This window comes from Nycticebus coucang, chromosome 22 (genome assembly GCF_027406575.1).
Source record: "Nycticebus coucang isolate mNycCou1 chromosome 22, mNycCou1.pri, whole genome shotgun sequence".
Classification (NCBI taxonomy): domain Eukaryota; kingdom Metazoa; phylum Chordata; class Mammalia; order Primates; family Lorisidae; genus Nycticebus; species Nycticebus coucang.
In genome coordinates, this window is record NC_069801.1 from 48,743,274 (window position 1) to 48,770,660 (window position 27,387).

Consider the following 27,387-nt stretch of genomic DNA (forward strand, 5'->3'; position numbering starts at 1 on the left):
TGCCAGGCCCATGCTAAACACTTTTCCTATTTCACGCAATTTTCAAAACAGTCTTCTAAAATACTATGTCCAGGGCGGCGCCTGTGGCTCAGTCGGTAAGGCGCCGGCCCCATATACCGAGGGTGGCGGGTTCAAACCCGGCCCCGGCTGAACTGCAACCAAAAAATAGCCGGGCGTTGTGGCGGGCGCCTGTAGTCCCAGCTACTCGGGAGCCTGAGCCAAGAGAATCGCTTAAGCCCAGGAGTTGGAGGTTGCTGTGAGCTGTGTGAGGCCACGGCACTCTACCGAGGGCCATAAAGTTTTGAAACTGTGTCTCTACAAAAAAAAACAAAACACTAAAATACTATGTCCTCTATTTACACATGAGGAAAAGTTAAATAACTTCCCTAAGGGCTCAGCGCCCGTAGCACAGTGGTTACGGCACCAGCCACATATACCGAAGGTGGCAGGTTCGAACCCAGCCCAGGCCAGCTAGACAACAATGACAACTGCAACAAAAAATAGCTGGGCATTGTGGCAGGTGCCTGTAGTCCCAGATACTTGGGAGGCTGAGGCAAGAGAATCACTTAAACCCAGGAGTTGGAGGTTGCTGTGAGCTGTGACGCCACAGTACTCTACTGAGGGCGACATAGTGAGACTCTGCCTCAAAAATAATAACAATAATAACTTCCCTTAGATCTTACAACCAAGTCTATTGCAGATTGGGATTCAAACCTGGGCCTGTCTGATTCCAAAGCCTTTGGAATCCAGTGCTCTTCCCAGGATTCCCTTTATTCTAAACTATTTTTCTTAATTGGTACATCCTATTTTCTTAATTGGTACATCAGCCTGAAACAGGATGAATTTGAATCTCCATTTTAAATATGAATTAACAGAGGGTCTTAGAGGTTAACTAAATTGCTACAGTCACAAGCTATATGAAGGCAAAGTTAGATTCAAATTCTGTATTTTGACCAATGCATTTTCAGTGTAGCCTAAAGTATTCCTTTTCTTCTCTTTTCTTTTTTTTTTTTTTGGAGACAGAGTCTCACTCTGTTGCCCTGGGTACAGTGCCGTGGTGTCATAGCTCACAGTAACCTCAAACTCTTGGGCCCAATAGTGCCTTTTGCCTCAGCCTCCTGAGTAGCTAGGACTACAGGTGCCCACCCCAGTGCTTTGTTAACTTCCTTCCTTCCTCCTTTTTTTAAATAGAGATGAGGTCTTGCTCTTGCTCAAGCTGGTCTCCAACTCATGAGCTCAAGCAATTCACCTGCCTCAGCCTCCTGGAGTGCTAGGATTACAGGTGTGCAGCTGCCACACCTGAAAGACCAAAGTATTCTTTTTTCTTTTTTCAGTTTTTGGCTGGGGCCAGGTTTGAATCTGCCACCTCCGGTATATGGGGCTGGTGCCTTTCTCCTTTGAGCCACAGGCGCTGCCCAGCCCAAACTATTCTTGATCCTCCCCACCCCCCTCCAGACCCAGCTTACTCTGCAGCCTTCCAGACAGCAGATCCTCCAACCATGTCTAGGGGCCAACAATCTGCCCTCCATCAGAGTGTAAGGCTGGAAACTATCTGCAAAGCTTACATGAAATAAATCATATGTGTCTGGTACACAGGCGCTCATCTAATATTCAAATTCCTTGTGGCATTTCCTCATCGTTATTTATACATGTCACATTCATTGCTGCTCATGCTACAATCTCCGCCACAGGTGACCTCTCCCCTCTTCTTGGCTTGTCTTGCCATCAGACCGCTGAATTCTAGAGTTAAAAAGAAACCTTAGAAGTTATTCAATCCACTTTCTCACTCAAAATATGAACTCCTTCCACAGCATACTTGTACTGAGTGTTTCCAATGTTGGATGCCCATCTTCTCAGAAGGCAGCCATTCCACTGATGTGTAGTTCTGTTACAAAAGTTCTTCCTTTTGTTGTGGTAATTTCTTTTCTTTTTGTAGTTTTTGGCCGGGGCTGGGTTTGAACCCGCCACCTCCGGCATATGGGACCGGTGCCCTTCCCCTTTGAGCCACAGGCACTGCCCAATTTCTTTTTTTTTTTAGACACAGAGTCTCACTTTATCACCCTCAGTAGAGTGCTGTGACGTCACAGTTCACAGCAACCTCCAACTCCCGGGCTTAGGCGAATCTCTTGCCTCAGCCTTCTGAGTAGCTGGGACTACAGGCGCTCGCCACAACACCCAGGTATTTTTTGTTGCAGTTTGGCTGGGGCCAAGTTCAAACCTGCCACCCTTGGTATATGGGGCCAGTGCCCTACCCACTGAGCCACAGGCGCCGCCCTATTGTGGTAATTTCTATCCATTGATTTAACTCTGTTTTCTGGAGACACAAAGAATAAATCTAATTCTTCACTTATGTGGCAGACTTCCAAATATTTAAATCCTTATGTTTGTTTGACTCTTAGAGTTTACAATGTATTTTCTTTTTTTCTTACAATCTTGGTTAATTTTTAGAGCAACCCTGAGAGAGAAGGCCAGTATCTCTATTCCACAAAAGGGGCTACTGAGAATTGAAGAGGTGAAAGACAGGAAATGACGAGAAGGAGCTTAAATAAACTCAGGTTTTCTGTCTCCTAGAGACCAGTGCTCTTTTCACAAGGCTGCATCACTGATGTTTTGAATCACCTGTCACAGGGACCTTGCTAATTGGCAGAATGACCAGAACAGTCAAGGCAACCAACTGACCAAGGAAGATGTTTAGCTCTGAAGGGAGTAGTACTACTGTGTTCAGATATCTAAAATGCCTAAAGCATTGACCTTGTCCTTTCTTTTCTTTTCTTTCTTTCTTTTTTTTTTTAGAGACAGACTCTCACTTTATCACCCTTGGTAGAGTGCCATAGCGTCACAGCTCACAGCAACTTCCAACTCCTGGGCTTAGGCAATTCTCTTGCCTCAGCCTCCTGAGTAGCTGGGACTACAGGCGCCCGCCACAACACCTGGCTATCTTTTGTTTCAGTTTGTCCAGGGCTGGGTTCAAACCCGCCACCCTTGGTATATGGGGCCAGCGCCCTACCCACTGAGCCACAGGCACCGCCCCTTCTCCTTTGTTTTCTTTCAAATCTTCGCTTGGTACTGATTCTATGCCAAGCATTGGCTAGGTCCTGAAAATAAACAGATGTACACCACGTGGTACTTGCTTAAAGTCTACAGTGTCTGTTTACTGTAGTATTTCCTTCCTTCCTTCCTTCCTTCCTCCCTCCCCTCCCGCCTTCTCTCCCTCCTTCCCTCCCTCCCTCCTTCCTTCCTTCCCTCCCTTCCTTAAGACAGAGTCACTCTGTCACCCTGACAGAGTGCCCTGGCATCATCATAGCTCACAGCAACCTCAGTCAAGCTATCCTCTTGCCTTAGCCTCCCGACTAGCTGAGACTACAGGTGCCTACCACAATGTCTGGCTAGTTTTTCTATTTTTAGTACAGACGAGGTCTCACTCTTGCTGAGGCTGGTCTTAAACTACTGAGCTCAAGCAATCTGCCTGTCTGGGCCTTCCAGAGTGCTAGGATTACAGGCATGAGCCACCATACCTGGCCTGTTTACTGTAGAAGGTAAACGTGAATCGGATGGGGGTTCTGAAGCAGGAGAGGCCCACCCCCAAAGCCTCTACGTAGAACCTTCCTAGTGCCTTTCTTTAAGGTAACACTCTTTCTTCAGAGCTCAGTTCTGCAGAGGCTTCCCTGACCCTCCTGGCAAAGTCAAGGGCTCCAATTATTGGCTTTCCTGGCACCATATACGTCTCCTTTGTAGGACTAGTCTCCACTGTAATTTTGTATCATTTGTGTAATTATTTGATTAAGGTCTGTCTCTTCTGCCAAGCTGCAAGTGCCACAAGAACAGGATGTCTGGTTCTACTTACTATTGTGTCTCCAATGCCTGGCCAGCACCTGGAACACAGGGCCAGAGTGTTCCAATAAATACTTATTGGAAGGACACATTTAGTGGGTGTCTCGCAACATTTTGGACAGGGGCACACAGAATGTCAGATGGTTTTTCTAAAATCCAAATCTCATAATCTCCCTCGATGTCTAAATCCTTTTCCTGGATTCTCCCAGCCCACCAGATGGAGTCTAATTTTCTTAGTAGATTACAGACTTTTCAGACTCAGCACCTGTATCTCAGTGGTTAGGGCTGCTAGCCACATACACTAGAGCAGGTGGGTTTGAACCCGGCTTGGACCTACCAAACAACAATGACAACTACAACAAAAAAAATACAGGCATTGTGGCAGGCACCTATAGTCCCAGCTACTTGGGAGGCTGAGGCAAGAGAATTGCTTAAGCCTAAGAGTTGGAGGTTGCTGTGAGCTGTGACGCCACGGCACTCTACCCAGGGTGACATAGTAAGACTCTGTCTCAAAAAATAATAAATAAATAAAATTCCCTGTTGATATAGACTTTTCAGTATCTAGCTCAGGCCCCCCTTCCAGTTCTTTTCCTCTCATTCTTTGACTGAACCAGTGGGCTCCAGTTTTGTCTAAATACCTGTGGTTTCCCAAACACACTGCTCCTTCACACTTCTGGGCCTTCTCAGACGCTGCTCTTTGTCCTTTTTAATTCACAACCTTATTCAAAGATCACATCGTCTCTGAAGTTTTTCCTGACCTCCTTTCTCCCCCACAGAGTAATCTCCTTCCCTGCCCTTTAACGGTTGCATTATACCACTGACACATCACGTTTGTTATAGTTATTGGTTTGTTTATTCAGTTGTCTCTTCTTTCAGGTTATGAGCACCTTGAAACCAAATCGTATTTAGCGAAATCCCAGGCCCTCAAGTATATTACCTGGCACATAGTAGGAATTTAAGAAGAGTGAATGAAACTCAAGGGCTGACTATGTGCTGAGTAGGGAAAATCCATTTAGAATTTCAGCCCTGGGTAGAATAGGGTCTGTGAGATCCTACATACTACTTCCTTTTTCTGGACACTTTCTGTTCTGTGTTATAAGCAAAGATAGGAAGGCCTAGAGCAGTGACAACTTGGGAGATCACACAAAAAAGTAAGAGGTTCTCTTCAGGGCCTCCATCCCTGCTCCCCCAGCCAGACTCCCCCTCTCTCTTCAATTCACTGCCTATAGGCCAGGTTCAGGGGTGTGGATGATAAGCACCAGGGAGGCTGGTAACCAGAAATTTCAAGCTGGCTCTCCCCATGCCCCACCCTCCGGACCCACAGCTGCTCGGACCCTTTGTATTTCACAGCCTCTGGGAGCTGAGATAGTATGTCCCAGGGGAATGGGAGGAAATTGGAAGGAGATAGAAGTTCAGGGAAGCCTAGGAAGAGCAACGGACTAAGAAGTAGTAAAAATCGTTTTTCGCCAAAAAAAAAAAAAAAAAAATGGTTTTTCACAGCCCCCTTAATGTTACCCCTATCTGTCCTCAGCAGTGTAGACCACCTTACAGAGTACCTTACAGTTTACGAGGGTTACAGCATCTCATTGGAGCCTGACAATGACTCTGTGATGCAGACTTTTTAGAGCCAGAAGAAATGAGTCTTACAGCTCATCAATTCTGATCTGTTTATTTTACAGATAGGGAAACTGAGACCTGGACACTCAGTGGCTTTCCCAAGGTCACACAACTACTGGCTTTTTGGCTTGGCTGGGACCAAAAGCCAAATACGCTGCCTCCACATCCAGTGCTCTTTCCAGAGCACCATGGATCACTACCATGACTGATTTTTCCAAGGACACGTAGGTAGTAACTGGCTAGATCCCTAAGGGCAAGAGAGCAGGAAAGGGGTTATTGGAATCCAGGATCAAGGATTGGAAAGCACTTCCCTGCCCTCTCTAATCCCATCTAACTTTTTTTTGAGAGTCTCATTCTGTTGCCCTGGGCAGAGTGCCGTGGTGTCATAGCTCACAGCAACCTCAAACTCTTGGGCTCAAGCAATGTTCTTGCCTTAGCTTCCCCAGTAGGTAGACTACAGGCTCCTGTCATGATGCCTGGCTTTTTTTTTTAGTACAGATGGGGTCTCACTCCTGCCCAGGCTTGTCTCAAATTCCTGAGCTCAGGCAGTCCTCCTACCTGGGCCTCCCAGAGTGCTAGGATTATAGGCACAAGCCACCGTGCCTGGCCTCATCTAACCTTTGATGTTCAGGTCAAAGTGTACCTATTCTGGGAAATCCTTCAGGATTCAGTGTCAAAATTCATCATCATTCCTTCTAGGATTCCACAGAATGTACTTGGGCCTTTATTTTAGCCATGGCAGAGCTCAGAATATTAGAGATAGAAGGCCCTTTTGAAGGTAATCAGTTCTACATGTATTTACTGAACTCAGTAAGACCCCTGTGCTCCCTGTCCTCAGAACTCTCACAGTCTAGTGGAGAAGTTACCACATGTGTGACAAATCTCATCCTAGGTACAGACAGGGTCATCTCCCTTATTTTACAGATGGGAAATGGAAGCCAGAGGGATGAATGCCCTTATTCTTATTTTTGGCATTGTTCTCTCACACAAAACTCTGATTTCCACTAAGATACAGTTAGCACATTTTACTTCCAGCAGGTAAACTGAAGGTCATAGGGCAGGCATCCTCAAATTTTTTAAACAAGGGGCCAGTTCACTGTCCCTCAGACCGTTGGAGGGCCAGACTATAGTTTAAAAAAAAAATTATGAACAAATTCCTATGCACACTGCACATATCTTATTTTGAAGTAAAAAAACAAAACGGGAACAAATACAATCACACTACCTCATGTGGCCCACAGGCCGTAGTTTGAAGACCCCTGTCATAGGGCTTCCTTTCATCATTCCTCAATGATGATTAATATAAATATAAATATTCTTTGAATGAATGGATCATAGCCCTTATATCAGGAATTTGTTTCCATCCCTAGATCTTTCTCTCATTCAGACTGGGGGTGGGGTGGGGGGCTGTGTCTTTTAATTTCTATACCCTCAATACCCACAGCAATTCTTGAAACCTGGCAGGTACTCCAAAAATACTGAATGAACAAAGAAATGGGTAGATGAGGGAAGGGTGGATACTGTATCTCTATTGCCTTAAATAACAAAGATAACACTCCCTAAACATATGCCTCTCTTCTTAAGACACCCTCTTTCCTTGGCTTCTGTGAAACCTCACCTTATCAGTTCTCCTGTCTCTTGCAGTGGCTCCTTATCCTCTCCTGGGTCCTGATTTCCAAGTCTCTGATGGAAATTTCCAATTGTCTAGTGGATATGTCCACTTAGTCTGAAGCCGTCCAACATGTACATGGTTGACTATTAATTATGACCCATTTCATGTATGTTTTCTCCAGCAAATAAGCCCTCACAAGCACCCCACACATATCTGGGTACATGGCAGACATCCTAAAGAAGCTAGCTGAATGAACCATCATCCCATAATACCCCAGAGTTTGGGCAAGGACAAATTTAGTATAAGAGTTTCTAATCCATTTCCTCTCCACTCTTTTTTTGCCTCCAAATTGACATCAGCACAATTCACAGTATTCTGAGAAGTCTCTCTGGGGAATTTACTTAATTTGCCACCTGCTGTACCCTTTATGTGACTCACCCAACTACCCTTCAAGACAGGAAGATGTGGGGAGAGAAGTGAGGTGGGAGAGAGCCAGGAGGGAGAAAAAAGAAGCACAGAACAAGATTATACTTAATACAACCTCAGGTCACAGCAAGTAAAAGGAAATGAAGAGAGTCAAGTCTTGTGCTGAAAAATTACTGGTGATAAAAATAGGACTCTTGCTAAACAGACAATTTTCAGAAAACAAATGGTTAATAAATATATAGATGATTATTCAATACCTAATCAGAGAAATGCAATTTGAAATGATGAGATACCATTTTTTGCCTATTGAATTAGCTAAGCTAAAAATAAGATAATATTCAATGCTCACAAAGGTAAAAGTAAAATAGAGATTTCATTACTGAGAATTTGTCTAAAGGAAATTACATGAAACCTAGGAAAAGTTTTACGCACATGGATGATCACTACATTATTTATAACAGCTCCCAATAAGAAAATAGTTAAATGTCAAACAATGGGGGAAAACTAAGCTTTGAGAGGCCAGAGATTGAGACAGCCTCATTCTTTTTTTGCTTATTTTGTTTTAAAGGCAATCTTTTACTCTGTCGCCCAGGCTGGAGTTGAGTGGCACGATCATAGCTCACCACAGCTTCAGACTCCTGGGTTTAAGCAACCCTCCCACCGTAGCCTCCTGAGTAGCTAGGACTGCAGGCAAATGCCACCACACGGGGCTAATTTTTTAAATCTTTTGTAGAGATGGGGTCTTGTTATGTTCCCCAGGCTGGTCTTGAACTCTTGGCCTCAAACAATCCTCCTACCTCAGCCTCCTAAAGTACTGAGATTACAAGTGTTAACCACCATACCTGGCTGAGCTTCATTCTTTCATCACTGTCTAGAATGCCCGATGCACAGTAAATGCAACCCATATTTTTGAATGATTGAATTAATGAATGGATATGGCTCGTTCTCCCTATAAAGTACAATGAAGTCATTAAAAACATACTGATAGGGTGGCACCTGTGGCTCAAGGAGTAGGGTGCTGGTCCCATATGCTGGAGGTGGCGGGTTCAAACCCAGCCCTGGCCAAAAACCACAAAAAAAAAAAAAAACATACTGATAAAGATTTCCTAACAATGTTAGAACTCATGTTATAGTAATAAGTAAAAAAAAGAGCAGGGCACTTTGCAGATGCTGCCACTTCCCATCGTTGCCTATTGTCAACCATGGTCAACTCCACTGTGTTCTTCAGTATCGCCGAGGATGGCAAACCCCCCTACCTCCTTAGAGGTGTTTGCAGACAAAGTTCCGAAGAAAACAGAAAACTTTCATGCTCAGAACACTGGAGACAAAGGATTTGGTTCTAAGGGTTCCTGCTTTCACAGGATTATTCCAGGGTTGATGTGTCAGGCTGGTGATATCACATGGGGAGTACTCTCTATGGGGGGAAATGTGATGATGAGAACTTCATCCTGAAGCGTACAGGTCCTGGCATCTCGTCCATGGCAAATTCTGGACCCAACACAACGGTTCCCAGTTTTTCATCTGCAGTGCTAATCCCTAGTGGTTGGATGGCAAGCATGTAGTTTTCGGCAGGGTGAAAGAAGGCATGAGAGTTGTTGAAGCTGTGAAGTACTATGGGTACGGGATGATAAGACCAGCAAGATCACCATTACTGACTGCGAACAACTGTAATAAATTTGACTTCATGTTTTATCCTAACCACCAGACCATTCCTTCTGTAGCTCACGAGAACACCCCTTTACCACATTTGCTCACAAGACCTTGTAATCTTTGTGTTCTTACTACAGTTCTTTGAGTTCCATATCTTCCTTATGGTTGGTGGTCCATGTTTTCCCTGTATTTCCTTTTCCCTAGACCAGTAATAAGAATAGTAACTACTAGTACTCATTAGAGATTACTAGTAGTACTCTCCTCCATGTCTAGCTGGATTGCAGAGTTAAGTTTATAACTGTGAAATAAAAACTGAATAATAAAAAAGGCAGGATATAAATTTGGATACATAATCTGACTTTAACTATGTCAAATGTTCACAGAAAAGAAGCTGGAGGCTGGTGTGGTGGCTCACACCTATAATCCTAGCACTCTGGGAGGCCAAGGTGGGAGGACTGCTTGAGTTCAGGAGTTTGAGACCAGCCTGAGCAAAAGCGAGACTCTGTTTCTATTAAAAATAGAAAAATAAGTGAGATGTTGTGGTGCCCACCTATGGGGTCCCAGCTACTGGGGAGGCTGAGGTGGGAAGATCACTTACATCCAGGAGTTTGAGGTGGCTGTGAGCTAGGCTGATGCCATGGCTCTCTATCCTGGGTAACAGTGAGACTGTCTCAAAAAGAGAAGCTGGAACGAAACCAACCAAAATATCAGTAAGATTTTCCTTTTCCTGCTCAACTGTAATTTCAAAATATTTTTGAAATGAGCATATATGAATTTTATAATTAAGAAAAAATAAATCTCTAATGAGTACTAGTAGTTACTATTCTTATTACTGGTCTAGGGAAAAGGAAATACAGGGAAAACATGGACCACCAACCGTAAGCTGATCATTGCTGCAGCTGGATGATGGAGTTTATGTACTATTTATTCTTTCCACTTAAATTGAGTATGTGTTTGAAATCTTCCATAATAAACAGCTCAAAAAAAAAAACAAAAAATGGGAAGGCTGAAACAGCACAGCATCTGGGAAGGATGCAAGCAATTCCATTGTCACTGGAGCATAAAATATTCTTGGGTTATAAGATGTCCACTTTTCATGTTTTAGCATCTCTGAAATAAGGATGTACCTTACAAGTGATAGCACATCTAAGATATCTTAGATTCTCTGAAACACAAGACTTACATAGGGCCTGTCACCTGGAGAACATTCAGTTAGTATGCGCTAAACAGTAAGGCCATTGAGAATCAGGTCACGGCTGCTTATGCCAAGGGCCAGGGGCAAGTGTCTGAGTTCTTGCTCTCCCTTCCTTCTTATCATTTCACCCAAGTCTCTCCTGCCGTGCAGGGCAGAACCACTGGTTTGTCTGTTAAAGTGGTCTTTCTTCCTCCAAACCTCCACATTGTTTCTATTTTCCTGAAAGCAATAAATATTTCCCCATAACTTGAGCCAATACCATAACTGATGTGAACGTCCACAGCCCTGGAGCCTACGGCACCTTCTGACATGACATTTCAAAGCCAAAATCTCAGCTTGGAGCCTGGCCTAGAGATCTACTTCTGAACTCTTTTCCAACTGGAAACACAGGGGTCAACATATATAGGACAGAAAAGAGACTGAACTCCCCAGAACATCTGGGACTGAACGAGAAAGAGAAATCAGGAATCCAGGATCTCCACCCTGCCCTGGGCTGTGCTTTCTCTCGGGGCTCCTAGCTGCTTTCTTTGCAGAGTTGGCCCAAGTCACCATAGCAGACAAGTTCCCTGAGGATCATTTGCATACAGGTGCCAGAATGCTCTAAAAATAGAATCAATACTCAGTTCCACGAAGCGAACACCTTAAAATTTATTTACAAGGGAGAAGGGACAAGCATCTGAGGAGGGAAGAGAAACCTGTCAGAGCCAGCCTGACGATGGTAGCCAAATGGTTCTGGCTTAATCACTAACTTGCTTTGTGGCTTATTCATATTGTCTACTCTGGGCTTTGATTAATCATCTTTAAGATAGAGATATTAGATTGGATGATTTTTAGGGCCCCTTCTAACTCTAAGGAGTCAAGATAAATAGTAATAATATTTGTAATCAAATAATAATTGCTAACATGAGTTGAGTACTTAGCGTCAGGCACTATGACAATGTTTTTCATGTATTGAGTCATCAATCCTCACAGCTAGTTCCTTGAGGTAAGACAAAGCAACTGAGGCAAAAAGGGGGTAAATATTTGCCCACACTGGCAAATGCTGGAGCTGCAAGTTAAACTCCTCCACTACACTGCCTGGGAGCTGGGAGTTAAAGCTGTCCACTACACTGCCTCCCAGGATGCTAGGATGCTAAACTCATCCCTGGTCTTCTAACCTAATGGATTCATTACCCTAAGCTCCTGCCACTCCACTCCGTTATTTTCTCCCAGGGTTCTAACCATCCTGGCCTACTCCCTAAATCCCAAACATCGTGCCCTTCGAAGTTTCTGTGCTTTGCTCACACTGTGCCCTCTGCCTGGAATAGCCTTATCCCCTGCCCTGCTGAATGAGTTGCTATTTAGCATTCATAACTCAGCTCAAATGCTTCCTCCTCTACGATTCACACTTCTCCTAATACCCAGAGGCAGAAGTAATGACTGGCTGCTATTTGTTGAGACAGGATATGCCAGGCACTATGCCATTTCTTACAACTTTCTCACAGAGGTTCCATTTTCATACACTCATTTTACAGGTGGGGTAACTGAGATTCAGAGGTTAAATATCTTGCTTGAGGCCACACAGCTGGTAAAGATGTGAACCAGACAGCCAGATCTCCCAGGCTTCCAAACCCCTGTGTACCTACTCTCTATAGGAAACAGTATGTGAATTGTCAAGGTGCTTGTCTCCTTCAGCAGACTAGAAATTCTGATAGTGGTTTGTAAGTAAACTTTAGGTAAATTCTTTTAATGGCTTTGTTTGTTTGTTTTTGGAGGATTAAACGAACTGCTGGGGAGTAAACTTACAGCAGCATGTCTGGTGGGCAATGTGGGGCTAGAGTCAGGACCAAACAGAAGAAAAGAAAAAAGAGAAGTCTCTCACTCTGTCTAATCTCTCCCTGTCACTTTAAATCCCTTTGGGAACAAAGACAAAAAAAAAAATTTTTTTTGAGACAGAGTTTCATGTTGCCCTTGGTAGAGTGCTGTGACATCACAGCTCACAGCAACCTCAAACTCTTGGGCTTACGCCATTCTCTTGCCTGAGCCTCCCAAGTAGCTGGGACTACAGGCGCCTGTCACAACACCCAGCTAATTCTTTGTTGTTGTTGTGGTTGTCATTGCTGTTTTGCAGGCCCAGGCCAGGTTCAAACCAGCCAGCCTGGGTGTGTGTGGCCGGCACTTTACTCAGGGAGCTACAGGCGCAACCGAGACAAAAATATTTTTTTAAAAAATTCTTTGTAATGTGGAACCCACTTCTGTTACCATCTCAAGGATGGGATCACCTCCTCCAAGAAGTCTCTTAAAATTACCCTCATTCTCATCCTCCCCTTCAATTTACTGTCCCTTCAGCACTTCTGTGTCATTGAATTAAACACCACAAGCACTTAATGACCAGACACTGGGAGGAGCAGCAGAAAGAGTATGGATCTGGGAAGCAAGGATCTCTGAATTCAAAGTCCAGCTCTCGCACTTCCTGGCACGTGGTCTTGGGCCAGTTATTGCATTTGACTTCCTGAGCTATAGGTTTGTTAGCTGCAAAATGGGGTTGATAATAACATTCTTTCCTCAGTATTGTTAGGAGGATAAAATGAGACAAGTACTGTGTCTTGGTAATTGGAAAGCTCTGTATAAACATTATTCCATGAATAAATCATTCCATTTACAGCTTGCCCGCAGTAATCTGCTGTTCTTCCCCTTGGTGTCACACCTGGGGCAGGCGTCAGATGCCAGAGAGCTGGAGGTGCAGCAAAGTGGGAGGAGGGAGGAGCCCAGGAAAGCAGGCTGATAACAGCCTGAGCAAACTTCCGCTGAAAGGAAATTAAAGGGCTAATTATGCCTCTGCTGGTGGTAAATTTCCAGGCTAGCCTTTGGGCTCAATCAGTTGACTCAGCAACACCCCGGTGGGGAGGACAGTATCCAGAGGGCATTCTCTCTCCTCACAAAATGGCACCACATGGCAGCTTGAACATAATGTCCAAGCTCAGAATCATGTCTGATTATCTTTATTTACCCTTTCTCTTCTCTCTTACCTTCTTTTTTTTTTTTTGAGACAGAGTCGCACTATGTTGCCCTAGTGCTGTGGCATCACAGCTCACAGCAATCTCAAACTCTTGGGCTTAAACGATTCTCTTGCCTCAGCCTCCTGAGTAGCTGGGACTACAGGCGCCCGCCACAACACCTGGCAATTTTTTTTTTTGTTGTTGTTGTTGTTGTTGCAGTTGTCATTGCTGTTTAGCAGGCCGGGGCTGGGCTCAAACCTGCCAGCCTCAGTATATGTGACCGGTGCCCTACTCACTGAGCTACAGGCGCTGAGCCTCTCTTACCTTTTTTTTTTTTTTTTTTTTTTTTGAGACAGAGCCTAAAGCTGTTGCACTGGGTAGAGTGCTTTGGCATCACAGCTCACAGCAACCTCCAACTCCTGAGCTTAAGCGATTCTCTTGCCTCAGCCTCCCGAGTAGCTGGGACTCCAGGCGCCCGCCACAATGCCCGGCTATTTTTTGGTTGTAGTTGTCTTTGTTGTTTGGCAGGCCCGGGCTGGATTCGAACCCGCCAGCTCTGGTGTGTGTGGCTGGTGCCTTAGCCACTTGAGCTACAGGCGCCGAGCCCCTCTTACCTTTCTTATCTCTTCCTCTCCAAGCTCTCGCTGAGAAAAAGGAAAGGTTTAGCTGCAACCTTATTTAAAATCTTCCCAGCAGAGGAGTCTGTGATGTGCTGGTTTCACTTTTCATGTGCAGAAATAGTGTCGTCCAGTGGGAAGAGCCTAGGCTGAGTCACAAAAGCCTGCCCCGTAACCTCTAGTAAAGTACAAACACTTTCCCTTTCTGGGCTTCAGTTTCTTCATGTGTAAATGAGGATGACAAGACCTTCTCTTGTGATCAAAGAAGACCAGGAATACATCAGATGAGCTGACTGGACTGGTGTCCATAGTGGCTCTTAGAGGAAAGCAGGAAAGAACGCACCCGTGCCCGTTCTACAGAGAGGCTGACCAAGAGAAGCCTCAGACCTCCAGCAGAACAGACTGTGGTGGTGGGGAGGGGAATACTTGATCTAGAGCTAAGAGAGGGGTCAGACATTGTAGGTGCAGGGAGAAGAGCTGGCTTTGACTTTGAGAGGTGTGAAGCCACAGCCTCAACGCTCACTTTCATTTTGCCAACCTTTATTGACCCTTTACTATTTGCAAGGCCCTGTGCCTCATGAGAGACTGAGGTCCGGGAGCTCCATTTGGGCTGCTGCTACAGTCTAAGGGGGAGGTGACAGGAACTAGAGGGAAGCAAGGGGCAGAGGGGGAGCCAGGTTCGCCCTCAATAAATGTTACAGAGCAGAACTGAGGAGGAGATGCCTTTGAGAGAAATTGGGGAGATGGAATTGGTAGTTCCATCTCCCCAGTTTCCCAAATCCCCCAAATAGAGGAGCAGGACAAGAACAGAAAGGAATAAACAAGGTGAATCTTGTTTATTTTGTTTTGTTTTCACATTGCCACATTTATTGCTCCCAGCCCAGCAGGAAGATGCTCCCAGCCAGACCCCCTGCCCATAGGCGACAGGAGCAGCACAAGTCACAGTCCAGCAAAGGGGCCTCAGCCCTGGCTTGTGACTGTTGGGGCTCCTCTAGCTTCCACCTAGAACACTGACCCTCGGTTTTGAGCTGGAGGCAGTGAGGGGGGTTCTCAGACATCTATCGGACACCTCTGTGGACCTGACCCCTTGCCTCTCTGGGCCTGAGCTCAGAGCCCATGCATCATTAGCACAGAGTTAACAGACTTCACAGAGGATGGTGAGAAGATCAGGAGCACAGAGAGGGTAAGAATTTCCAGCTGTCGGGCAGCGCCTGTGGCTCAGTTGGTAAGGTGCCGGCCCCATATACTGAGGGTGGCGGGTTCAAACCCGGCCCCGGCCAAACTGCAACCAAAAAATAGCCGGGCGTTGTGGCGGGCGCCTGTAGTCCCAGCTACTCGGGAGGCTGAGGCAAGAGAATCTTTTAAGCCCAGGAGTTGGAGGTTGCTGTGAGCTGTGTGAGGCCACGGCACTCTACCGAGGGCCATAAAGTGAGACTCTGTCTCTACAAAAAAAAAAAAAAAAAAAAAGAATTTCCAGCTGTCACCCGGCAACTCAAGGTGTGGGGCAATAGTGTTGGGCAATGGTGTGGGAGAAGCAGGAGTCTGCAGCAAGAAGGAATTATAAATCCTCCATTGAAAGCCCCATCCCACGCCTCACTCCCAGCCCTGCCTTAGCAACACATCAGGAAGCATCCCAACCAGCTAGGAGAATCTCCAGCCTTTGAAGGCATTGTGGAGCCTCAGCGGAACACCCATACACTAATCTGGCTCTCAATCTCACTGTGAGACTTTGGGTAAGTTTATTGAGGACCCCGTATATTACAGACAGGATGCAGCTCCTTTGCATATACTGTCTCATTCAATCTTTACTACAATATTAAGACGTAGGCATTACTATTCTTCCTCTTTCACAGCTAGAAAAAACAAGAGTCAGAGACATTGTTATATCACCCTGGTGGTGCCATGTGTTCATCTGACTTATCCCACAGCTGAATTAACCAAACCCCCAACCCTCCTCCGTCCCTGTTCTAGAACATGCTGTCGGGGGCTTGGTTAATTCAGCTGTGGGATGAGTAGAATGAACCCATAGCACCAGCGGTGTGATAAATAACGTCACTAAACAACAGTTAGAGACCACCACATTACGTGCCATACCACTTAGCTGTATAGCCAAATACCAGTGTCGCTCAGCCTTGGATGCCCATTAAACTGACCTCTGAAGTTGGGGGGAGGTGCAAAAAGGGAGGGAAGCTGGCTCGTCAATAGGTTATAGTTTGCAACAGATAATCCATCTCTTTCTCAGAGTGTTTGCTGGGAGGTTATAATTTTTAGCTGTGACATTGACTCCCAACTACTAGTGAGGTATATCGCAGGTCAAGGGAAAGATTGGGGAAGACAGTTGGGTGTGAAGAAAACGCAGGCTTTGGTGGCAGACAGTCCTGGTTTTTTTAATCCTAGCTGTGCTATTTACTAGTCTTGGTAGGATTTGGTCAAGTCCCTTAACTTCTCTGAGTCTCAGTTTCCTCATCTATTCTAGGTGCCGTCATTGTGATAATTACTTTTGCTTAAATGCAAGTAAAGCACCTGCAAAACAGACAGCTGCTGCCTGATAAATTATAATTGTTAACATTTTCATAATTTATGAAGTGCTTTACCAAAGTCTACCTATGAGAAGGTATAGCAAGGAGGGGAGGGGGACATGGCATGGGGCATACATGAGTTTTGAAGTCAGATAGAATATGATTCAAATCTAAACTCTGCCATTTACTATTTGTATGAACTTGAGTAAGTAACCTAACTCCTCTGGACCTCAGTTTAATTAACTGTAAAACAGGGATAATAACAGTACCTGCCTCCCAGAGTTATTGTGAGGGTGAGGCAAGGTGATGAAAGTACTGAACTCAGTGCTGGTATAAGAGCTAGTGCCACTGTCAGCTCATGGTCAGCCCTGTGGGAGACATTATTAGCCCCATTTATAGTTGAGGGTCTGTTTATTGCTACAACAATTACTGATGTGTGAAGTTGAGAGGGATGCCAGGCACTCAGAATAAGAATGATACCTTAAAAAAAAAGAAATGGTAGCTTTGCCAGAGTCTGGGCTGCTAAAGCAGGGATTAGGAGGAAGCAGGGATCCTCCCACACCCACCACACAACCCTGTCTGTCCTGGGGCCAATTGCCTGTGTTATGATCTATTTTGTTATACCTTTCATCTCTCTGTGACCATAATGACAAGAAACCCAAGTCATTCCTGGTCACTGCACTCTGATTCCCACACAGGTTGGTATATCATTTTTTTTTTTAATTGAGACAGAGTCTCACTTTGTCACCCTTGGTAGAGTGCCACGGCGCCATGGCTCACAGCAACCTCAAACTCTTGGGTTCAAGCTCTTGCCTCAGCCTGGCAAGGAGCTGGGGCTACTGGCGCCCACCGCGACACCCAGCTATTTTTAGAGATGGGGTCTCGCTCTTGCTCAGGCTGATCCAGAACTCCTGAGCTCAGGCAATCCACCTGTCTCAGCCTCCCAGAGTATTAGGGTTACAGGTGTGACCCACGGATCCGGGCCTGGTATATTATCTTTTCTAACACTATCTCCTCCCCTCCCCTCTGAGCCCTTTCCCTGGGCCTTTGGAAACTCACAGTCATCAGAAATATCTTTTTTTGCTTAGCCTCTCATCTGTATGTTTTCATGTGTTTCCTTCATCTCTGTGCTGTAATTGAAACCTGACTCTCGCTAAGGACACTACTTCTCCTGCCAAGGCCTCTACCTTATTGGTCCGTTCCTCTCTCTTTGCGGTTGAATGACTGGGCCAGGAGGTGAGATAGCTATTGCTGCTTCTTACCCCTGCTTCCATATCATTCTCCTTCCCTCCTTCAACAAAACAAAACACCCCCAGCTTTCAATCTCATGTTATGGACTATACCCCATTCTTATCCCTCTACTGATCAGTGAACAGCTTCTGGTTCACTTTTGGTTCACTTCACTATAATTCTTAGAGATTTCAATATCCACATAGATGAGCCTTCCAACATCTTGGACTGTCATTTCTTCCAACTCTTCTCTAGTGATGCTGATCACTGACCAACCTCAGCCATTCACTCTCACAGTCATGCCCTGGACCTTATTAGTACCATAAGTTCAGCCCCCACACTCCCCCCACTATGCTCTTTCCAGCCCACTCCTTCTAGATTCCCCAGTTCAACAGCCTTCATCCCTGAACATCTTTTCACTGTTCTTCCCACCTCATGTCCTTAACTCCCTGTCTGCCCAGCTCGAATTCCGTGGTCAATCCTGACGATGGCGTCCCTGAACACACCACTGATGCCCTGGGACCTTGTCTGCTTCATCATATTCATTCAGCAAAACCACACTTTCATGAAAGCCAACTCTCTGCCCTACTCTCAGCCTGTATTCACAGATCAAAAGGTGGCTCGACTATGCTTCAAGTTCCTAAGTTCATGAATTTAAATTCATGATCACTAATTTCAAGCGAAGCCTTAATGCTAATCAGCAATCAAATTACATTTCCTGAGTCTATTCACTCTCCCACCTTCCTTGGTGACATCTTCCTCTCTCCTTAAATCTCTAAACTTACTCCCCCATCCTCACTCGTAGCTGATGACCTTGCTTCGTCAGAAAATTATATCCAAGAGAACTCTCACCAGCACATGTAAGCCTCTGCTGCACCTGTGCCCAGACCCTCTGCCTTCTCCCTCTTGATGTGCATACACAGCCCGTGCTCCTAGCAAGACATGTGATCCTATTCCCTTTCTCTAATTCAAGGATATGGGCCCAGCAATTCTCTCTTTCCTATATCATCAGTTTCTTATTTTTGTTTCTTTGTAATTACTTGGTTTGTTGATTTCTTGAATTGTTCCACCAGTATAAAAATATCCTCTTACTTCTTTCGTCATAAAAGCCCCCAAATCTCTTCTGATTCACTTCCTCCATCACATTCAGCTACTGCCCCAATTGTCTCTATTTCTTTAGAGCAAAAATCCTTGAAAGTGCTATGTAATACGAAATGTCTCCAATTTCTTTTCTCCCACTCTGACCAGGGTCTCATCCCAACCCTCTACCAAAACATCAAGATTACCTTCTCAATACAGCGGTCAATTCTCAGTCCTCCTATTTGTACCCTAAGCAGCCATTTTTGATATAGTCGATCTCTCCTTCCCCAGTAAAACTATCTTCATGTGGCTGCCAGGACACTACATTTCCACCCCCCCCCTTTTTTTTTTTTTTTTGATACAGAGTCTCACTATGTCACCCTCGGTAGAGTGCTATGACATCACAGCTCAGAGCAACCTCAAACTCTTCGGCTTAAGCGATTTTCTTGCCTCAGCCTCCCAAGAAGCTGGGACTATAGGCGCCCGCCACAACACCCAGCTATTTTTTGGTTGTAGTTGTCATTGTTGTTCGGCAGGCCCAGGCTGGATTCGAACCTGCCAGCTCCAGTGTATGTGGCTGGCGCCCCAGCCGCTGAGCTATAGGTGCTGAGCCTACACTTTCCCTTTTCAATTGCTCTTTTGCAGTCTCCTTACTGTTTCTTCCTCATCTTCCAACATCTTAGTATTGGAATGTCTCTTGGCTTAGACATTTCTTTTTTCCTATCTTCACTTCTCTCCCTAATTGGTCTTACTTGATCTCATCATTTAAAATACCATCTACATGCTGATGATTGCTAATTTATAATCTGCAGCCAGGGCCTCTGCCCTGAACTGTAGACTCATTTACTCAACTTGTCTATTCTATATCTCTACTTGATTATCTAACAAGCGTCTCCAACTGGGCTTAACCAAACTGAGTCCCCACTGTCTCCCCAAAGGAAGTTCTCCCTGCAGTCTTCCCCATCTCAGTCAAAGCGATCTCCCATTTTCCAGCTGCTCACACAAAACCCTCAGCATTATCCTTGACTCCTCCCCTTCTTTCTCCCTCCACATCCTATCCACTATGTAATATTGTCAACATACGTGCAGAATGTATGTTTAAGACACCACTTTAGTTTAAGACACTATCATTCCTGGCCTCAATAGCTGCAAATCCTAACTGATTCTCCTTGCTTTTGCCCTTTGCTTTTCATAATTTATTCTTGAAACAGGTATAACCCCACCTCCGAGAAATCCTATTAAGCATTAAGATGTAAGCCATTATAATGTTCTGGAATTAGATAGTGATGATAGTTGCACAATTTTGTGAATATATGAAAAGTTACTGAACCTTGCACTTTAAAAGGGGCGAATTTTATGGTATAAGAATATGTCAATCAAAAAATATATTATTAAATGCAATGTAGTATCTTGGATTAGATCCTGCAACTGTAAAAGGACATTAGTAGAAAAAACTAGTGAAAATGAGGAAAAGTCTGACATAGTTAATCATATTGTACCAATGTTAATTTCTTAGTTTTGACAGATTTACCATGGCTATGTAACATGATAACATTAGGGAATGTCACTCCACTGCTTTGGTCTCAAGTCATCATCACTATTTGTACAGGTGTAGTATATCCCTCCTCCCTCACTACTCCAAGTGCCCTCAGAGGTAGGGATGTCGTCTCACCAATCCCTGTACTGCCTAGCACAGCCAGGCATACAAAGGGTCCTCAAAGCAATCATGCTTTTGCAAATGCCTTTTCTTCTGCCTGTAAAACCCTTCCCCTACATTAACTGAGAGACTAATACTCATTTGTCAAGACCCAGTGCAAATGCCTCCTCCTTGATGAGGCCTTCAATGACTCTTCCAGGCAGAGGTAGCATATCCCCTCTGTGTTCTACAACACTTTCTTCATACCTTTATTACATCATTTATATTGTGTTATAGCTGTTTATTCACCCTCTTATGACAGTGCCTGGCATAATAAGCACATGATACATGTTTATTGAATGAATGCAAATGGCTAATAGATTTTTCTTTTTTTTCCACACCAATTTGGATGGGGGGAAGTGGGCTATGGCTACAAATAATCCGTCTTGGCGACCCCTTGAATAGTAGATCAGGATTGCTGGTTAATTGATTTCCAAATTACAAAGGCAGACTATGCCTGCAATTCTGAATTGACTTCCTATAGTCTTTGTTGTGATTTTAAAAATCAGATTAAACCTCTTCCAGCAGCTGGCTCCTAAGGGCTTTGGGGAGATAAAAGTGTCAGCATGTCTCTGTAGCCCCACCAGGAAACTTGCTGCCCAGAAAAATCAATTCTGATTACCATAAGGGCTGAGCACAGGATGGTGTACTCAGGATCTGTCTCACATTCTCTCTTGTGAGAGCCCCATTCAACCTCCAGACTCCTTGATGCTGCCCATCAATCTCTCTGTAGGTCTCCAGCTTACAGGCGACTGGATTGCACCTTCCTGAAGGTGGCAGGAGGAGCACCGGAATGTGTTAGAAGATTCTCACCATGGGCCCTCAGCAAAGTCCCTCGTTCTCTCTGAGCCTCAGCCTCCTCATGTCTAAAATCAGACACTGAGGTGTGATGAGCTCTAAATTCACAGGCCTATGACAGGCAGTCTCAACAGGCATCGTGAGCTTAAGACATGGACATTACCTTTTTCAGGCAGTTAGTGGAGGGAGCTATCACCAAAGAAGACAGAACCCGAGTTCTCTCAGATTCTGAGATAGGAAGAATCTACATTATGTCTTTTTCATGTTGCTAATAAATGTTGTGGTAGTCAGACTAATAGCCTCCAAAAGATATAATCTCTAGGACCTGTGAATGTGTTACCTTATGTGGCCAAAGAGATTTTGCAAATATAATTAAATTAAGGATCTAAAGAAGGGAAGATTAACCTGGAATGTCCAGGTAGGTGCATTATAATCACAAGTGTCTTATAAGAGAAAGGCAAGAGGCTCAGGGAGAGAAGTTAGAAAGTGTTACATTGATGGTTTTGAAGATGGAAGAAGGGGTTTAAGCAAAGGAATGCAGACAGCCTCTTAAAGCTGGAAAAGACAAATGAAGGATTCTCCCCTCAAGCCTCCAGAAGGAAAACAGACCTCCCGGCATCTTGATTTTAGCCCAGTAAGACCCATGATTTCTGACCTCCAGAAATGTAAGAGAATACTAGGTTATTAGACAAGAAATGTCCAGTTTCCGTAAGTACTAAGTTTGACAGTTGATATCTCTGACCTTTCACTTTGACACTTTTTTAAAATTATTTTTATTTTTATTTTATTTATTTATTTATTTTGAGACACAGTCTCACTATGTCACCCTCAGTACAGTGCCGTGGCATCACACCTCACAGCAACCTCAAACTCTTGGGCTTAAGCAATTCTCTTGCCTCAGCCTCCCAAGCAACTGGGACTACAGGTGCCCGCCACAATGCCTGGATTTTTTTTTTTTTTTTTTTTTGAGACAGAGCCTCAAGCTGTCATCCTGGGTAGAGTGCCATGGCATCACAGCTGGATTTGAACCCACCAACTCTGGTGTAGGTGGCTGGCACCTTAGCCGCTTGAACTACAGGTGCTGAGCCCTGGCTATTTTTTGTTGCAGTTGTCATGATTGTTTAGCTGGTCTGGACTCTGCCAGCCTTTGGAATCTGCCAGCCTTTGGTGTATGTGGCTGGTGCCGTAACCACTATGCTACAGGCGCTGAGCTGATGCTTTTTATTTAAATCATGCAAATATATCCTCATTCTTCCAAAGGCACTTTTGAGATTGTGATTATCTTTCAAAAAAATTTTTTAAGAGAAATTTTTGTGAAACCATAGGTAAGTAAAAAATGTGTTATTTTTTAATGTGAGGTTCATCATGGAACCGATTCAGGGCAGACAGCTCAAAATATCAATGAAGTGTTTGTGAAGGATGTGGCTAATGTTCTATTCTGGTGACTTTAATCTTGAAAATAAGCCACATGGGTGACCTGAGACCAAGGTGGATAATGGTGAGCTGAAAACTATAGTGGAAGTGAATCCACTTCAACCTACACGTGAATTAGCAGCAAGCTTTGCCGTTACTATTCCAACAGTATTGGACCATTTGAAACAAATTGGAAAGGTAAAGAAGCAGAATAGAGGGGTTCTACGTGGATTGCACAAATGTCAGAAGACAAATCATCTCAAAACTTGCCTTTCTTTGCTGTCACAACATAAAGCTGCACCATTTCTACGTTATATTCTTATGTGTGATGTCAAATGGATTATTTTGGACAATCACAAGCATTTAGCACAATGGTTGGATAAAGACGAAACGCTGAAACACAGTCCAAAACTGAATATTCATCAAAAAAAGCTCATGGTGACTGGTGGTCTAGCGCTGGTATTATCTACTACAGCCTCATGAAAGCTGGTCAGTTGATTACAGTGGATATCCACTGCGTCCAACTGGATGAAATGATGCGAGCTGCTGAGAGTGGTCAACAGAGACAGGCCAATCCTCTTACAAGACAATGCTTAACACATATCCCACAAACGATACTGCTCAAGCTACAGAGGCTGGACTTGGAAATTGTCTGTCATCCACCATATTCACCAAACCTTGTACCAATGGACTACCACTTCTTCCAAGCTGTGGACCACTTCTTGAAGGAAAAATATTCAATTCTCAACAAGCTGTGGAAAATGCCTTTTGCAATTTTGGGTTTTTTGTTTGTTTTGTTATTTTTTGATATAGAGTCTTACTTAGCCTTAGTTGCCCTGGGTAGAGTGCTGTGGCATCCTATAGCTCACAGCAACCTCAAACTCCTGGGATTAAGCGATCCTCTTACTTTAGCCTCCCAAGTAGCTGGGACTATAGGTACCTACCACAACACCTGGCTAGTCTTTCTACTTTTGGTAGAGACTGGTCTTGCTCTTGCTTAGGCTGGTCTTGAACTCCAGAGCTCAAGCAATCCACCTGCTTCACCTCCCAGAGTGCTAGGATTACAGGTGTGAGCCATGGCGCCCAGCCCCCACATTTTGAGATTTCATTGCCACTCACTCTCCAGGCTTCTTCACTATTGGTGTTCACAAGCTATTGTTAAGATGGCAAAATTGTGACGGTGGCTGTAGCTCAGTGGGTAGGGCACTGACCATATACACCGAGACTGTTGGGTTCGAACCCAGCCCAGGCCAGCTAAAACAACAATGACAATGGCAACAACAAAAAATAGCCGGGTGTTGTGGTGGGCACTTGTAGTCCCAGCTACTTGGGAGGCTGAGGCAAGAGAATCACTTAAGCTCAAGAGTTTGAGGTTGCTGTGAGCTGTGATGCCATAGCACTCTACTGAGAGTGACAACTTGAGAGTCTGTCTCAAAAAAAAAGAAAGGCAAAATTCTGTTGATTGTTTAGGTGCATTGTTTGATTGATGGTAATTCTTATTTGAGATATAATAAGCCAAACTTTTGATTAGAAATGGGACATTTCATATTTAATGACCTAATAGGTGTGTGTTGTTTTAAGCTACTAAGTTTGTGGTAATTTGTTAGTGCAACAATAGGAAACCAGGGCGGCGCCTGTGGCTCAGTCGGTAAGGTGCTGGCCCCATATACCGAGGGTGGCGGGTTCAAACGCGGCCCCGGCCTAACTGCAACCAAAAAATAGCCGGGTGTTGTGGCGGGCGCCTGTAGTCCCAGCTACTCAGGAGGCTGAGGCAAGAGAATCACTTAAGCCCAGGAGTTGGAGGTTGCTGTGAGCTGTGTGAGGCCACGGCACTCTACCGAGGGCCATAAAGTGAGACCCTGTCTCTACAAAAAGAAAAAAAAAAAACAATAGGAAACTAATACAAATAGATGTCCATTAGACAGCTGCCCAATCTCATATAATAATCCATTATTATAATTCTTCAATTCTAGGGAAAAACCTCTCTTGATGTCCTCAACTGCTTCTTTTAATCAGAACAAGAGGACTATAATATTTATAATATTTTATTTCACTTTTGAAGCTCAGAGGTAAATTCAGTCTCCCTACTTCCTAGAGAGCAGAGAATGTGTCATGCTCATATTAATATCTCCATACCCAATGTCTGGCACAGTAAATATTTATTAAAGGACTGCTCAAGAGCCACAGTCCTCCTCAGTCTAGCTTTCTGGTGTGACTAGCTTTCCCACATTCCTGACCTCCCTCACGCTTCATTGTACTCGTATGTTATTGGTCCTAAGAAACAAGTCCTTGATTTAATATTTACTAGCTTTAATATTTGTAAGTGACTCCAAAGCCATGTGGTAACTTAAAATTTCACTGAGGCTGCTCTACAGGAATAAGGCAGTTAGTTATCGACTGAACCTAGCTGACTGCCCAAACACCATCACCCCACCCTGGCCTTGTTCTCAGCTCCTGATTATACAGGGAGTCACTCTCATCACTGTGGAATTCAGGATTCCCAGGAAATCTCTTAAGACCCCTCCTATTTGTCCCAGCTTTCATCATTCCATCTAACCCCTTTGGAGCTGATGCTTACTTCTAGCTATGTCTAGAGAAGGCATGTGTTTGGAGGAGAGACCCTCTTTCCCCCTCCATGAAGAAGGCTGTCCATGGAGACAGAGGCTCCTACTGCAGACCCAGGCAGGATGCTTTAAGCCTATAGATATTAGCAATCTGGGCCACACGGACTTGTTTATTGTTTGTTTGTGTGGACACAGAGTCTTATTATGTTGCTCAGGCTACTCTTGAATTCCTGTAGTCAAGCAATCCTCCCACTTCATCCTCCTAAAGTGCTAGGATTATAAATAAGCATGAGCCACCAATGCTCAGCCTCCCTCCCCCCATCACATGGACTTTGACCTTGAAAGCATTTTGTGCTTTGCTAGCAGCCATGTTGGCCCATGACTGGGTTTATGGCCTGACTCCAGAGAAACGTATTACCCCTCTACTTGCCTGAAGACTTAGCCATGTGTCTCACCATAGCTTTCATGTTACTCCCCCTCTCTCCAACTCCTGAATTTATCTATCAATTAGTTCCAAATTTAGGAGGGGAAGAAAAAGAGTGCCATTTATTGATTTCCAAAAACCCTTAATAAAAACTACTATTTGTTGATCCTTTTGTAGTTCATAAGAGTGATGATTGGGTTTTCATGCGCATGCGTGAGATGTGCCTCCCACAAATCTTGTTACGACGTCGGCACATTACCTGTCTGACATAAAAAAAAAAAAACTACTATTTGTTGAATGTTTACTCTGTGCCAGGCACTGTGACAATGCTTTATATACATCATTTCTTTTAAATCTTCACCAACAAAGCAAAACAAGTAGAATAATTGAGGTATATACAAGCACCAGGGTGATTGAGGGCTTCCAAAGAGGAAACTGAAAAGAAAGAAAGAAGAACAGTGACAGCAGGCAGACCCAGGAGCAGAGATGGTGGCCTGTACCTCCTTCACAGAAGAGAGGTCTAAATCTCCAATAGAAGAATGCTGGGGAGGCCCACAGTTCATTTTTCTTTGTACAAATACCTCCAGACACATGAGACAGACGTGTCTGTCTTTAACATCTTCTTGATATGCAGGTCAACAAAAACGCCTCACTGTTGGAAGTAGAAAAGAGGAGATTCTATCTCTCCACAAGGGAGGTCCCTGCCACTGCATCCCCTAGCAGGGACCAGGCCTGAGACAAGTTGGCATGGTGAAGGTCACAGCTAAGCTAGGCTTTTGAATTGTGAACTGAGTTGAGCCTGAACCTAACTCCAAGTCCCAGAATGAGACCTAAATCACAGTTCAGGGATTCCTGAGCTGAGTCCCAGTGCCTGAAAATGAAACAAGTCTGTTCTTTCCTTCAGGGCCCTTACTGCAGATGGAATGAAACCCTTTTAACTTTGTGTCTGTCTCCCCTGGTAGCACAGAGGAGTATATCCCTATCCCAGCACAATGCCGGGCACAGAGTGAGCCGCAGATAAGTGTCTATTGAATGAATGAAATAATAAAGTTTATCTTTTGGTTCCACACACGTAACCTGACATTCCTGGCCTCAACCACCCATTCTATAAGGAGATAACTACCTCCCTAGGTCAGACGAAGGTATTGATTTAAAGTATATACAAGGAGAATTTGTGCGGCTGACAATATCCACAATCTTTCTGATCTACTCAGGGTCTGTAAGTTTTCCCTGGGCTTCCCCTTCCATTTTCTCACTTGATCTTTACAACAACCCCTGAGGCCAGGAAAGCAAGGATTATACTTCCATCTCATTGCTGGGGAAACAGGCCCATGGAGGGCAGGGACCACTCCATATCGAATGATGACTGCAGGACAGAGACGGGACTCTGAAGTCCTGGGTTAGCTCAGCCCTCCCACAGGCCCGCAGATTCTTCCCTTGACCAGCAGCAGACCTGACAGCCTCTGCAACAGGGCCCCACGTAGAGGGGTGGAAGACCCCTCCTGCTTGTCTCTTCCCACAGGTCTCAGGGGTTGCCTGGCAACTGGCACCCAGCAGTAAGTGGCCTCTAGTCAGGTCTGTTGCTGTGGAGTTACCAAGTCCCCCCTCACTCTCCGGCGTGCTCTCACTCCCTACTAATGAGACTTGTCCCCTAACCCTGCCTCCCAGTAAGATTTTCTTCTCTGAGACACAGTAATTAACCTCTCAGAAAATAGAGGGGGCTCTCAGGGACCTATG

General features: G+C 44.7%; 1 protein-coding gene and 1 non-coding gene across 2 annotated transcripts in view; one reads left to right on the plus strand and one right to left on the minus strand.

Moving 5' to 3' along the window:
- The window catches only part of RAB3B (RAB3B, member RAS oncogene family), a 78,835-nt gene that overhangs the window by 33,530 nt on the left and 17,918 nt on the right, over positions 1-27,387 (minus strand). The gene's annotated exons all lie outside the window — the stretch shown is intronic.
- On the plus strand, positions 25,816-25,919 carry LOC128575730 (small nucleolar RNA U13). The gene has a single exon (XR_008377137.1). It is a non-coding gene; the product is annotated as a small nucleolar RNA U13 (small nucleolar RNA).